Source organism: Myotis daubentonii, chromosome 14 (assembly GCF_963259705.1).
Source record: "Myotis daubentonii chromosome 14, mMyoDau2.1, whole genome shotgun sequence".
Lineage (NCBI taxonomy): Eukaryota > Metazoa > Chordata > Mammalia > Chiroptera > Vespertilionidae > Myotis > Myotis daubentonii.
In genome coordinates this window covers 13,984,246-13,996,209 of record NC_081853.1, presented here as the reverse complement: position 1 = coordinate 13,996,209, position 11,964 = coordinate 13,984,246, and positions in this window count along the sequence as shown.

Below are 11,964 nucleotides of genomic sequence, written 5' to 3'. Positions count from 1 at the left end.
CCCCGAGGGCTCCAGTCTTCAGTCTCGGAGAAGCTGATTGTGAAATCATCCCTTGGTTTTCCTTCCAGGGCTAAGCCCTCACAGAGCAGGCCTCTGTGGGGACATTCTCCCCAGTCTCACTCAGGGGAGCCCACTGGGGCTCAGCATGGGTGCTGGCTCCTGTGTGTTCCAATGGCTCCCCCGCCACCCCATCCAGCCTGCTATGCAAGTGGAGAACATGGGCCCCATAGTAGGTGCTCAATAAACTCGGACTGTGATTTTGACTTTCCCTGTGAAAGGGGCCAGATGCCTTCTCCTCTCTCTCTCGGGTGATAACACTGAGCGAGTGAGGGTCAGTGTCAAGTCTAGTTTGGCAGGAGGTCTTGGAAGTGCAATTATTGGTGTCTGACAGTTGATTCATTTCCTTGGGGAGTGTTGGTGCCAAAGGCCGGCCTGAGGTGGTGGAAATAGTCACTTTCTCTTCCATGGCTGACAGACCCAGGGCAGGGCTCTGCCCCCAGGCGGCTGCAAGCCCTCAGGGGAGTAATTGTAACTCAATAGCTTATTTTTCTTATTTAATTATAACAACAATACAGTCCCACCATGGACATCTTGGAACATACAGAAGCGAATATTGGAAAGAAAGCCAGGCAAGTGCAACCTCCCATTGGGAACAAGGTTGATACTTTGGCCTGTTGCCCCCCCACCGCCCGGCTGTGTAATGTGTCTTTCTGTGCACATTAATGTCACAGCCGAGGCGTCCCCACGTCCAGGAAGAATGCTGGGTGTGAGGTTTTAATGGCCACACAGGCCCGTGTCACAGGGCACCATCTTCCTGTACCCTCCTCAGTTGCCGGTGTTTTCCTGCATGCGCGCGCACGTGTGCATGTGTGCGCGCGTGTGTGCGTGTGTGGGTGCATGTGTATGTGCGTGTGTGTGCTTGTGGGTGCGTGTGTGTGCGTGTATGTGAGTAAACACACGGCAGTGAGTTTTTACAGGCACTCCTTGTGTCCTTTGTGCACCTTTATTTCCTCCCTTTAAAAAAAATGGAACCAATAAATCCCGCCTTCCTTCCCCTCAGGCTTTCTGAGGCAAAGTGAGAAAACGATACCAGGTGCTTTCACAACCTGGGAAAGAGCCGTCCAAATGGAAGGCCAGGCTGGGTTCTGAGCACTGCCTCCCCAAGCACTGTGTGTGTGTGTGTGTGTCTAAGTTATACCGTTTTAATTAACCTAGTTATTAATAACAGGGAAGGAGCAAAAGGAAGGTCAGATATTATGGGCATGTCATGTGGGCAGCTTCACCAGGAAGCTAAAACTTTACACTCCCCAGGGTGCAGCAAAGAGAGCTGCATGCCCAGTAGAGTTGGGGGGACTTGCCAAGGTGCTTGTTGTCAGTCACCTGGGAACAGGGCATTGGCCAGAGTAGGCGTGGCCACTGCAAGTGGCCCAAGATCTGAGATATTTAAGCCCTGAACAAAGGGTTCACTCTCCGGGCTCTTGGCCCTCTTGGTGCTCTTGGCTGCCCGCGGGTCTCTTGCTGCAGGGGGCGCGCTCCTCGGCTGCCCTTCCTCCGCACACAAAGGACTAACAGACGGCAACTAGCCTGATGCTGACCTGGCCCCGGCTGCCACATGGAAACTTGGGCACTGACTTTGCTTCCAGCTCTATGAAGCCCCAACTCCACTTCTTCCAGGACTGGACTAAGGGAAATGGGACTTTGGACACCCAGCCACTTGGGGTAGGTAATTCCGCTTAAATGAAAATAGCTCATCCTCCTGCACCAGCCTCAGAAAAGTCCTTTCCTCGAAATATCGTAAGGACATTGCCCCCAGCACTCAGTGGGGAAAGGGATACCCGCTTCCACTGGCAACATGAACAGGTGAGAGATTAGATGAGTGGGGGACTAGGAATAATAGCAGCCACAGCTTTTATGGAGCATTTACTGTGTGCCTGATGCCCTGGTAAACCAGGCACATGCACACCTGACTTCATCCTCACAACAACCCTCCAAGGGAAGTGCTGTTATTACCTACAAATGAGGAAACCGAGGGACAGGGAGGTTAAGTAATTTGCCCGTGGTGACATAGCGAGCAGGCAGGAAGCTGAGGAAGGACACACACACACACACACACACACACACACACACACACACCCCCTCTGAGAGCTGCAGTCAGCAAGGAGGGCTCCGGAATCCTGCAGCCACACCTTTCGGGGGGCTTCAGGATACACAGGGGTCCCCAGCATTTCTTTAAATAAGGCGCTTTTAAAAGATCGAGCATGTTCTCAGCAGGTAGGCAAATGGATCTAATGAGTATTTCCCCAGAGCCGGGAGGTTCTGAACTAGAAGTCTTCACTCAGAGGGAAAAGCCGAGAAGGAGCAGGCCTGCCCCTGGCACATCTGAGATGGAAGGGCAGAGCAGCGTCAGTGTGTGCATCTAAGTGTGGGTTCCCCTAGTGCAGTGGTCGGCAAACTGTGGCTCGTGAGCCACATGCGGCTCTTTGGCCCCTTGAGTGTGGCTCTTCCACAAAATACTACGTGCGGGCGCGCACGTACAATGCAATTGAAACTTCCTGGCCCATGCGCAGAAGTCGGTATTTTGTGGAAGAGCCACACTGAAGGGGCCAAAGAGCTGCATGTGGCTCGAGAGTCAGTTTGCCGACCACTGCCCTAGTGTGTGAGCCTGTGTGTGCACAGGCTCATGAGTGTGTGTGTGTGTGTATAGGCTGCATTTGACCTTCTGGGTGCCCAAAGACAAAAGAATTGTTTACTACTGAAATACATGTCTACGACATCGATTTTTCTAGTCCTAATCTTTGAGAAGAAACTGGACCAGGACCTATGCAGGGATTTCTTCTGTACAACCTTCAGCATCAAATCAGCAGCATTTCTCACAGCAACCACAGGCCTTGAGCACGAAAGACGGAAGGTGTGCGCTGAAGGCGGGGAGAGAGGCAGAAAGCGCCACTATGCCGAGGGCACCACAATAAACTCCCACCCCTTACGGTTCTCCCCACCCTCGCTAACTGACCAAATCCAGTGTGGCCACGTGTGCCTGGTGCCTTGGTCTGCTGTGTAATAAAATCAGTGCCTTGGCACGGCCAAGGACACAATGCAAATGGAGTCAGATACTTCTTTCCAAGCATTAAGAATTCATTCCTCCATTCACGCCGCTCGGTGCTCCTGCTGTTCCGTTGAACCACAGCGATGACTCACACTGCGAGTGCCTCCCTCGGAGGCCAGGGCTGGAGTGGGCAGCGGGGCAGAGGCTCTCGGGCTCGGAGGCCTGGGTCGCCAGTAGCCCAGCCAACCGTCCACAGTGTGTGGGGACAGGGAAACGGTGGCTGAATCAGGCCAGATGCCTGACGTGGGCCTCCCTGAGCTAAACTTGAGGTGTCTCGGGGCTGCACCCCCTTCCGCAGGCTCCAGGGGAAAACCTGTTTCTGTTTCCAGTTTCCAGCGGCCACTCCATGACCTGGCTGGTGGCTCCTTCCTCCTCCGTCAACGGCAGCAGAATTGCATCTTCATGACCCTCTCCTAGGGCTCATCTTCCTCTGACCCTCTGCTTCCCTCCACTCTGTGTCTCCCCCCCCCCCCCCCAATACTCCAGGATCATCTCCCTGCCCGAGGCCAGCTGATGAGCAAGCTGAGTCCCGTTGGCAGCCTCATTCCCCTTTGCCATGGAGCCTAACATCCTTACAGTATTTGAAGTGGGGAAATCGCTTCACATGTTCTACGAATTATAAGATCACTGCTTGTTTATGATAAAATATTCAGAACAGTGCAGAGCTATATGAAAAAACAATTTAAATGTCCACCTTTATCTGCTCTCCAAGATGGAACCACTGTTCACACTTTTTAAGCATCCTCCTAGAATTTCCCGTGCACATACAAGCATATATATCTATCTCTCTGGTCTGTCTCTGTCCCTTTATATGCTTGTTCTCTCTCTCTCTCTCTCTCTCTCTCTCTCTCTCTCTCTCTCTCTCTCTCTCTCTCCTGCTATCCAAACTGCCATCCATCAATCTACCCATCCATTCAGCTGGTAGGAATTGTGCTCCACACCACATTTCTTTATTTCTCTAAATCAAGTTAAATCTCACTCCAAACCTCTACTTGTCAGGGTGGAGAGAATTTCAGTACCAACCATCATTCTGGAACTCCCTTCATCCTTCCTCCTTGCCAGAAAATGGGGGAGGGAGGGGCTTAGTGATGTGGAAACAGGATCTGGCGTCTCCCCCGCTTTCCCACAGATTTCTAACAGTGTCTGTGAAGGATCTCAGTTAACACAACGTAAGAAACAGGCAGGCACGTGGATGGAAGACGGCAACACAGCCAGTACCCACAGCTTGTCTCTTGGAAGTGGGATCACAGCGATTTTAATTTTCTTCTTGACACAGCTCTTCTCCCCTCACCCCTTACATGTTCTATGGTTAACAGATATCTCTTTATAATCATTACCATAAAGCTCATTATCAGTTTCCTACATCTCCTCTGGCCTCTCCTTTCAGCTGCGTGCTGGCTCCCCAGGACCAGAGCCTGGTTTTTATGGTCACCTCATAGCTTTTCAACTGGAGCGCACAGCTGTAGTCCTTTCCCTCTGAGGGAGGGCTCGCCCCTTCCAGCTTCCAGGCCGCCATGATTGGGAGAAGAGTCTGGGCCCTGCCTTCTGAAATGGAAGTTCTGCTGCGTTGGGAGCACCCCTGTCACCGACTCAGGATACATTTTCCCAGAACAGAAAACTCATGTGGTAAACCCATTACCACGGCTTCATTTTGGTCTTTGCCTCAGCTCAGTCTTCACTCCTGGCTGCCTCCCTAGACACACTTGGTCACGGGGACAGTGCTTGAAATTCATCGCAGAGGCCAACCTTGACCTAAATCCATAAAGAGAGCCGAGTAAATTCATTGACTTGGGCCCCATTTAGACTCTCTATTGAAGGATAATAGCTTGTTAGTTTTACTAAGCCTCCAGTCCTTGATGAGAAGTGTTCAGAGTAAATATTGATCCAGGCTTTGTCCCTATGTGCATACAACTTGTCAACATTTACTTGTGAGTCTTGCCCTCTTAGGGACCAGTGGGGTGACTGGGATCTCAGCAGATGGGTAAGCAGGACCGCATTGAATGGGTGTGCCAGTCGTCTCTTTTTTTGTTTAATATTCGTCCTTTTATTTCTCTAGATTTCACCCATCTGTTAATATTTTGGTTGACTTTCCCCCCATCAGTGTGCATATTACAAACATCTGGGTCCAGCACTCGTCTGCTTTGGACTGTCATTTGCTAGAAGTCTTGGCCTCTATAATTCCCTGAGCTATTAACAGTTAAAAATAACAGCCAGCCCTAATACCGGCTTATCACTTTATGGCTGACACATTAGTTTGCATTGCTCAACTTGACCCCTGTGAAGCAGGAAGTAGTGTGTCCAGTAATTAGCAGCATCCGTTTTGGGATCAGAGAGACATGAGACCAAATCCCAGTCTGACTATTGATTAGCAAGTTGCTTAACTTTCTCATCAGATATGAGTATTCTGGGGAGTGAACTATAGCCTACTGCCTGGAGCATGGTTGATACTCAATACACAGGGACTTACTAGGACCATTGTTCCCATTTTACAGATAAAAGCAAAGAGAAGCTAAAGAATTTGCCCAAAGTCATACACTCCCAGTCCTGGGTTCTCTCCTCCCCATGAGGCTTCCCAGCTTCCTCCAGGACGCCAGGCACCAGGTATCTGATGCTTGAAATCCTCTCAATACTCACCAATGCTTCGGGAGCGTATTACTTATTTCATTGCATGTTTCCCAATGGGATGAAATGCAACGTCTGGTGATGTATAGACTTTGCCCCTCCCAGCACCCTACTCCCCGTCTCCTGCCAGCTGATGAAGACCTGCCAGTGCTTGGGGGCTGGGGGGAAACCCCACCCCTTATGCCAAGATTGGAAATGGGTCCTCTTGCCTCCTGTCTGCTCTGTCTGTCTCTGCCCACACCCACAAAGAGTAAACAGTCAAAACAAATGTTTGCAATAAAATGGGTAATTTGTATGTGAAAAAACAGCAGATGTTTGGCTTCAATAAAGGGCATTGGGAAAACTGGACAGCCACATGCAAAAGAATAAAACTGGATCACCATCTTACACTGTGCACAAGAATTAACTCAAAATGGATTAATGACTTGAATAAAAGACCCGAAACCACAAAATACATAGGAGAAGTATAGGTGCTAAGCTTTGGACATCAGTTTTAGTGGTGTTTCTGTGGATTCAACTTCAAAAGCAAGGGAAACAAAAGCGAACATGAAAAATGGGACTATATCAAACGAAAAGCTTTTGCACAGCAAAGGAAACTATCAACAAAACAAAAAGGCAGCCTATGAAATGGTAAAAGATATTCGTAAATCATACATCCAACATGGGGTTAATACCCAAAATATGTAAAGAACTCATGCATTTCAACAAGAAAACCAACAACCCAATCAAAAAGTGGGTGGAGGATCTGAATAGACATTTTCCCAAAGAAGACGTACAGATGACCCACAGGCACAGGAAAAGATAACCAACATCACTGATTATTAAGGAAATGCAAATCAAAATCACAATGAGGTATCACCTCACATCTGTTAGAATGGCTACCACCAAAAAGACAAGAAACAACAAGTGCTGGAGAGGATCCAGAGAAAAGGGAACACTAGTGCACTGTGGGTGGGGATTAAATTGGTGCAGCCACTATGGAAAACAGTATGGAGGTTCCTCCAAACAATAAGAATAAAATGGCCATATAATTCAGAAAAGATATATGTACCCTTATGTTCATTGTAGCACTATTTACAATAACCAAGATATGAAAAAATCTAAGTGTTCATCAACACAAAACTGGATAAAGAAGTTGTGATACACACACACACACACACACACAATGGAATAATACTCAGTCATAAAAAAGTGAAACTCTTCCATTTGTGCATGTGCCCTGACCGGGAATCAAACCGTGACCTCCCAGTTCATAGGTTAATGCTTAACCACTGAGCCAAACCGACCAGGCTGTGACACATGGATGGACCTTGAGGGTATTATGTTAAGTGAAATGAAACAGATAGGAAAAGACAAATTCTGTATGATTTCACTTGTAAGTGGACTATAAAAATAAAAGCAGCCTTCAATCAGGGCAAGATCTTTAGTGAATATCTCTTGCCCTCGCCTAGCTGCCTGCACTCGTCCTTCAGGGAGATGCAGGTCATTAAAGGAAACCAAACATTGAAAAAAAAAATACAAGCAAAACAAATGAACAAACAACAACAAAAAAAACTCACAGAGGCAGATAACAGATCAGTAGTTACCAGAGGGGCAGGGGGTGGAGGGAGGGTGAAGGGGGCCAAGTGTTTGGTGACAGACGGAAACTAGACTTTTGGTTGTGAGTACAGATGTCGGAGTATAATGTTGCCCATCTGGAGCTTATATAATGTTATAAAGCAATGTTACTGTGATTAAAAAACTGAAAACAAAAACCAAGTATTTTAGAGGCCACATTCATAGAGCTGGATGGCTTTAGGTTATAGAGAGTAATCATTACCAAGCATACTTCTGTCCTAATTTCCTGATAACAAACACGCCTTTTATTTATTTATTTATTTATTTATTTATTTATTTATTTATTTATTTATTTTTTATTGCTTAAAGTATTACAAAGGTTATTACATATGTATCCATTTTATCCCCCCGCCCTAGACAGTCCCCTAGCCTCCCCTATCCCCCAGTGTCTTATGTCCATTGGTTATGCTTATATGCATGCATACAAGTCCTTTAGTTGATCTCTTAACCCCCTACCTCCTGCCCCCCAACCCTCCCCGGCCTTCCCGCTGCAGTTTGACAATCTGTTTGAGGCAGCTCTGCCTCTGTATCTATTATTGTTCAAAAGTTTATAATGGTCTCTATTGTCCATGAATGAGTGAGATCATGTGGTATTTTTCCTTTATTGACTGGCTTATTTCACTTAGCATAATGCTCTCCAGTTCCATCCATGACGTTGCAAATGGTAAGAGTTCCTTCCTTTTTAGAGCAGCATAGTATTCCATCGTGTAGATGTACCACAGTTTTCTAATCCATTCATCTACTGATGGGCACTTAGGCTGTTTCCAGATCTTAGCTATGGTGAATTGTGCTGCTATGAACATAGGGGTGCATATATCCTTTCTGATTGGTGTTTCTGGTTTCTTGGGATATATTCCTAGAAGTGGGATCACAGGGTCAAATGGGAGTTCCATTTTCAGTTTTTTAAGGAAACTCCATACTGTCTTCCATAGTGGCTGCACCAGTCTGCATTCCCACCAGCAGTGCACAAGTGTTCCTTTTTCTCCACATCCTCTCCAGCACTTGTCGTTTGTTGATTTGTTGATGATAGCCAGTCTGACAGGTGTGAGATGGTACCTCATTGCTGTTTTGATTTGCATCTCTCGGATGATTAGTGACTTTGAACATGTTTTCATATGTCTCTTGGCTTTCTGAATGTCCTCTTTTGAAAGGTGTCTATTTAGGTCCTTTGCCCATTTTTTGATTGGATTGTTTATCTTCCTTTTGTTAAGTTGTATGAGTTCCCTATAAATTTTGGAGATTAGGCCCTTATCAGATATGACATTGGCAAATATGTTTTCCCACACAGTGGGTTTTCTCGTTGTTTTGTTGATGGTTTCTTTTGCTGTGCAGAAGCTTTTTATTTTGATGTAGTCCCATTTGTTCATTTTTTCTTTAGTTTCAAGTGCCCTAGGAGCTGTATCAGTGAAGAAATTGCTTCGGCATATGTCTGAGATTTTGTTGCCTTTGGATTCTTCTAGAATTTTTATGGTTTCCTGTCATACATTTAAGTCCTTTATCCATTTTGAGTTTATTTTTGTGTATGGTGTAAGTTGGTGGTCTAGTTTCATTTTCTTGCATATATCTGTCCAATTTTCCCAACACCATTTATTGAAGAGACTATCTTGGCTCCATTGTATGTTCTTGCCTCCTTTGTCAAATATTAATTGAGCATATTGGTTCGGGCCGATTTCTGGGCTCTCTATTCTATTCCATTGATCTATATGCCTATTCTTGTGCCAGTACCAGGCAGTTTTGAGAACAGTGGCTTTGTAATACAACTTGATATCTGGTATTGAGATCCCACCTACTTTGTTCTTTTTCAGGATTGCTGCAGCTATTCGGGGTCTTTTTTTATTCCAGATGAATTTTTGGAGAGTTCGTTCTAGATCTCTGAAGTATGCCGTTGGTATTTTAATGGGAAGTGCGTTGAATTTATAGATTGCTTTGGGTAGTATGGACATTTTAATGATGTTGATTCTACCAATCCATGAACACGGTATGTTCTTCCATCTGTTTATGTCTTCCTCTATCTCTTTTTTCAACGTCCTGTAGTTTTCTGAGTAGAGGTCTTTTACCTCTTTAGTTAAGTTTATTCCTAGGTAGCTTAATTTTTTTGGTGCGATGGTAAACGGGATTGTTTTTATAATCTCTCTTTCTGAAAGTTCACTATTGGTGTATAGAAATGCCTCAGATTTCTTGGGGTTAATTTTGTATCCTGCTACATTGCCAAATTCATGTATTAAGTCTAGTAGCTTTTTGATGGAGTCTCTAGGGTTTTGTATGTATAATATCATGTCGTCTGCAAATAAGGACAGTTTTACTTCCTCTTTTCCAATTAGGATGCCTTTTATTTCTTCTTTTTGCCGAATTGCAATGGCTAACACTTCCAGTACTATGTTGAACAGGAGTGGTGAGAGGGGGCATCCCTGTCTTGTTCCTGTTCTTAGGGGAAATGGTGTTAGTTTTTGTCCATTGAGTATGATGTTGGCTGTGGGCCTGTCATATATGGCTTTTATTATGTTGAGGTATGGTCCTTCTACTCCCACCTTGCTGAGAGTTTTTATCAAAAATGGGTGTTGAATTTTGTCAAATGCTTTTTCTGCATCAATTGATATGACCATGTGGTTTTTTTCTTTCAATTTGTTTATGTGATGTATCACGTTTATTGATTTGCGGATATTGTACCATCCTTGCATCCCTGGGATAAATCCTACTTGGTCATGGTGTATGATCTTTCTGATGTACTGCTGGATCCGATTTGCTAAGATTTTATTGAGGATTTTGGCATCTATGTTCATGAGGGATATTGGCCTGTAATTCTCTTTCATTGACAAACACGCCTTTTAATTGCTGGGTGTTTTTTCTCCACACACAACCCACCTTTACCAGAAGTAGAGGTTATCTGGGTGTTCACAGGGCTTAGCTTTCCACCTGGCTGGCAACGTGCACCTTTGTTCATGGAACTGGAGCAGAAGGAGGTAGGAAGGACCAGCGATGTTTGGAGAAGGGGAGGATTTCATGTGCCTTTTTTTATAGGCAGGACTCCCGAGAAATGGGAGGCCTTAACGGCCAGGTGCTCTGGCTGAAAGCCGGAGGGGTAACTTCTGGGTATGTTTGCCAACCAGGGAGGAGAGTACCAATGTAGTGGCTGCTCCTGCCACCTCCCTCCGCCCCTCCCTGTGCCCCTCACCATTTCAGGACCCCACACTGGGTTTGAGGTGCTTGACTGCAAACTCATCTTATTGTATGTTCTGGGATCTGAGCATACAATGTAGATACCCAAGCAGCCCTATAATACTCAAACTTCAAATTCAATATTGGCATGTCATACAATCTGCTGTTGCTTCCTGTAATAAGGAGGTTAGCACATGGTGACAAATAGGGAGTACGTTGTATTCTTGGGCTCCACCTTTGACAACTTTATTAAAGGGTCCTTTGGTAACTCAGCCTTGGTATATTAGTTATCTATTGCTGTATAACAAATTACCTCCAAAGTTAGCAACTTAAAAAGACCATATATCTATATCTATATCTATAGTTCTCTCTCTCTCTCTCTCTCTCTCTCTCTCTCTCTCTCTCTTTAAATATATATATATATATATATATACACACACACATATATATATCTTGATTGTGTGTTCACCACAGATGATGTATTACAGAATTGTACACTTAAAATCTATACCATTTTATTAACCAATGTCATCCCAATAAACTTAATGAAAAAAAGGACAATAAATATTGACTATCTTTGCCCGACTGGCTTGGCTCAGTGGTTGAGCATCGATATATGAACCAGGTGGTCACGGTTTGATTTCTGGTCAGGGCACATGCCCGGGTTGTGGGCTCCATCCCCAGTGTGGGGAGTGCAGGAGGCAGCCAATCAATGATTATCTCTCATCATTGATGTTTCTATGTCTGTCTCCCTCTCCCTTCCTCTCTGAAATAAAAAATTAATATATGTATTTATGTATATACACATACTAGTATATGTATACATACTAATATATATACATATATTATCTTTCACAGTTTTTGTGGGTCAGGCATTTAGGAGAAGTTTAGATGTGTAATTCTGGCTCCTAAGTGGTTTGCTATAAACTAAATGTTTGTGTCCCCCCCAAATTCACATATTAAGTCCTAATCCTCAATTTGGAGGCGGGGCCTTTGAGAGGTAATTAATTCATGAGGTGGAGCCCTCAATAATGGGATTAATGCTCTTATAAAAGAGGCCCCAGGGAGCTCCCCCGCCCTCCCTCCCCCTATGTGGGGACATAGTGACAAGATGGCCATCGAAGAACCAGAACTGGGCTCTTACAGAAACTGAATCTGCCAGCCCCTTTATCTTGGACTTCCCAGACTATAGAACTGCGAGAAATAAATCCTATTGTTTATGAGCCACAAGCTCATGGCATATTTGTTATAGCAGCCTGAATGGGTTATGACAAGGTCATAGTCAAAATGTTGGCTGGCGCTGCAGTCATTTGAAGCTTTGATTAGGGTTGGATAATTTGATTCCAAGCCAGCTCACTCACAAGCCTGGCCAACGTGGCCTGGCTGTGGGCTGGGGGCCTCAGTTCTCTACTTTCTGGGTGTCTGTGAAGAGTGGCTGGAGACTCCCCAGCACACGGCAGCTGGCT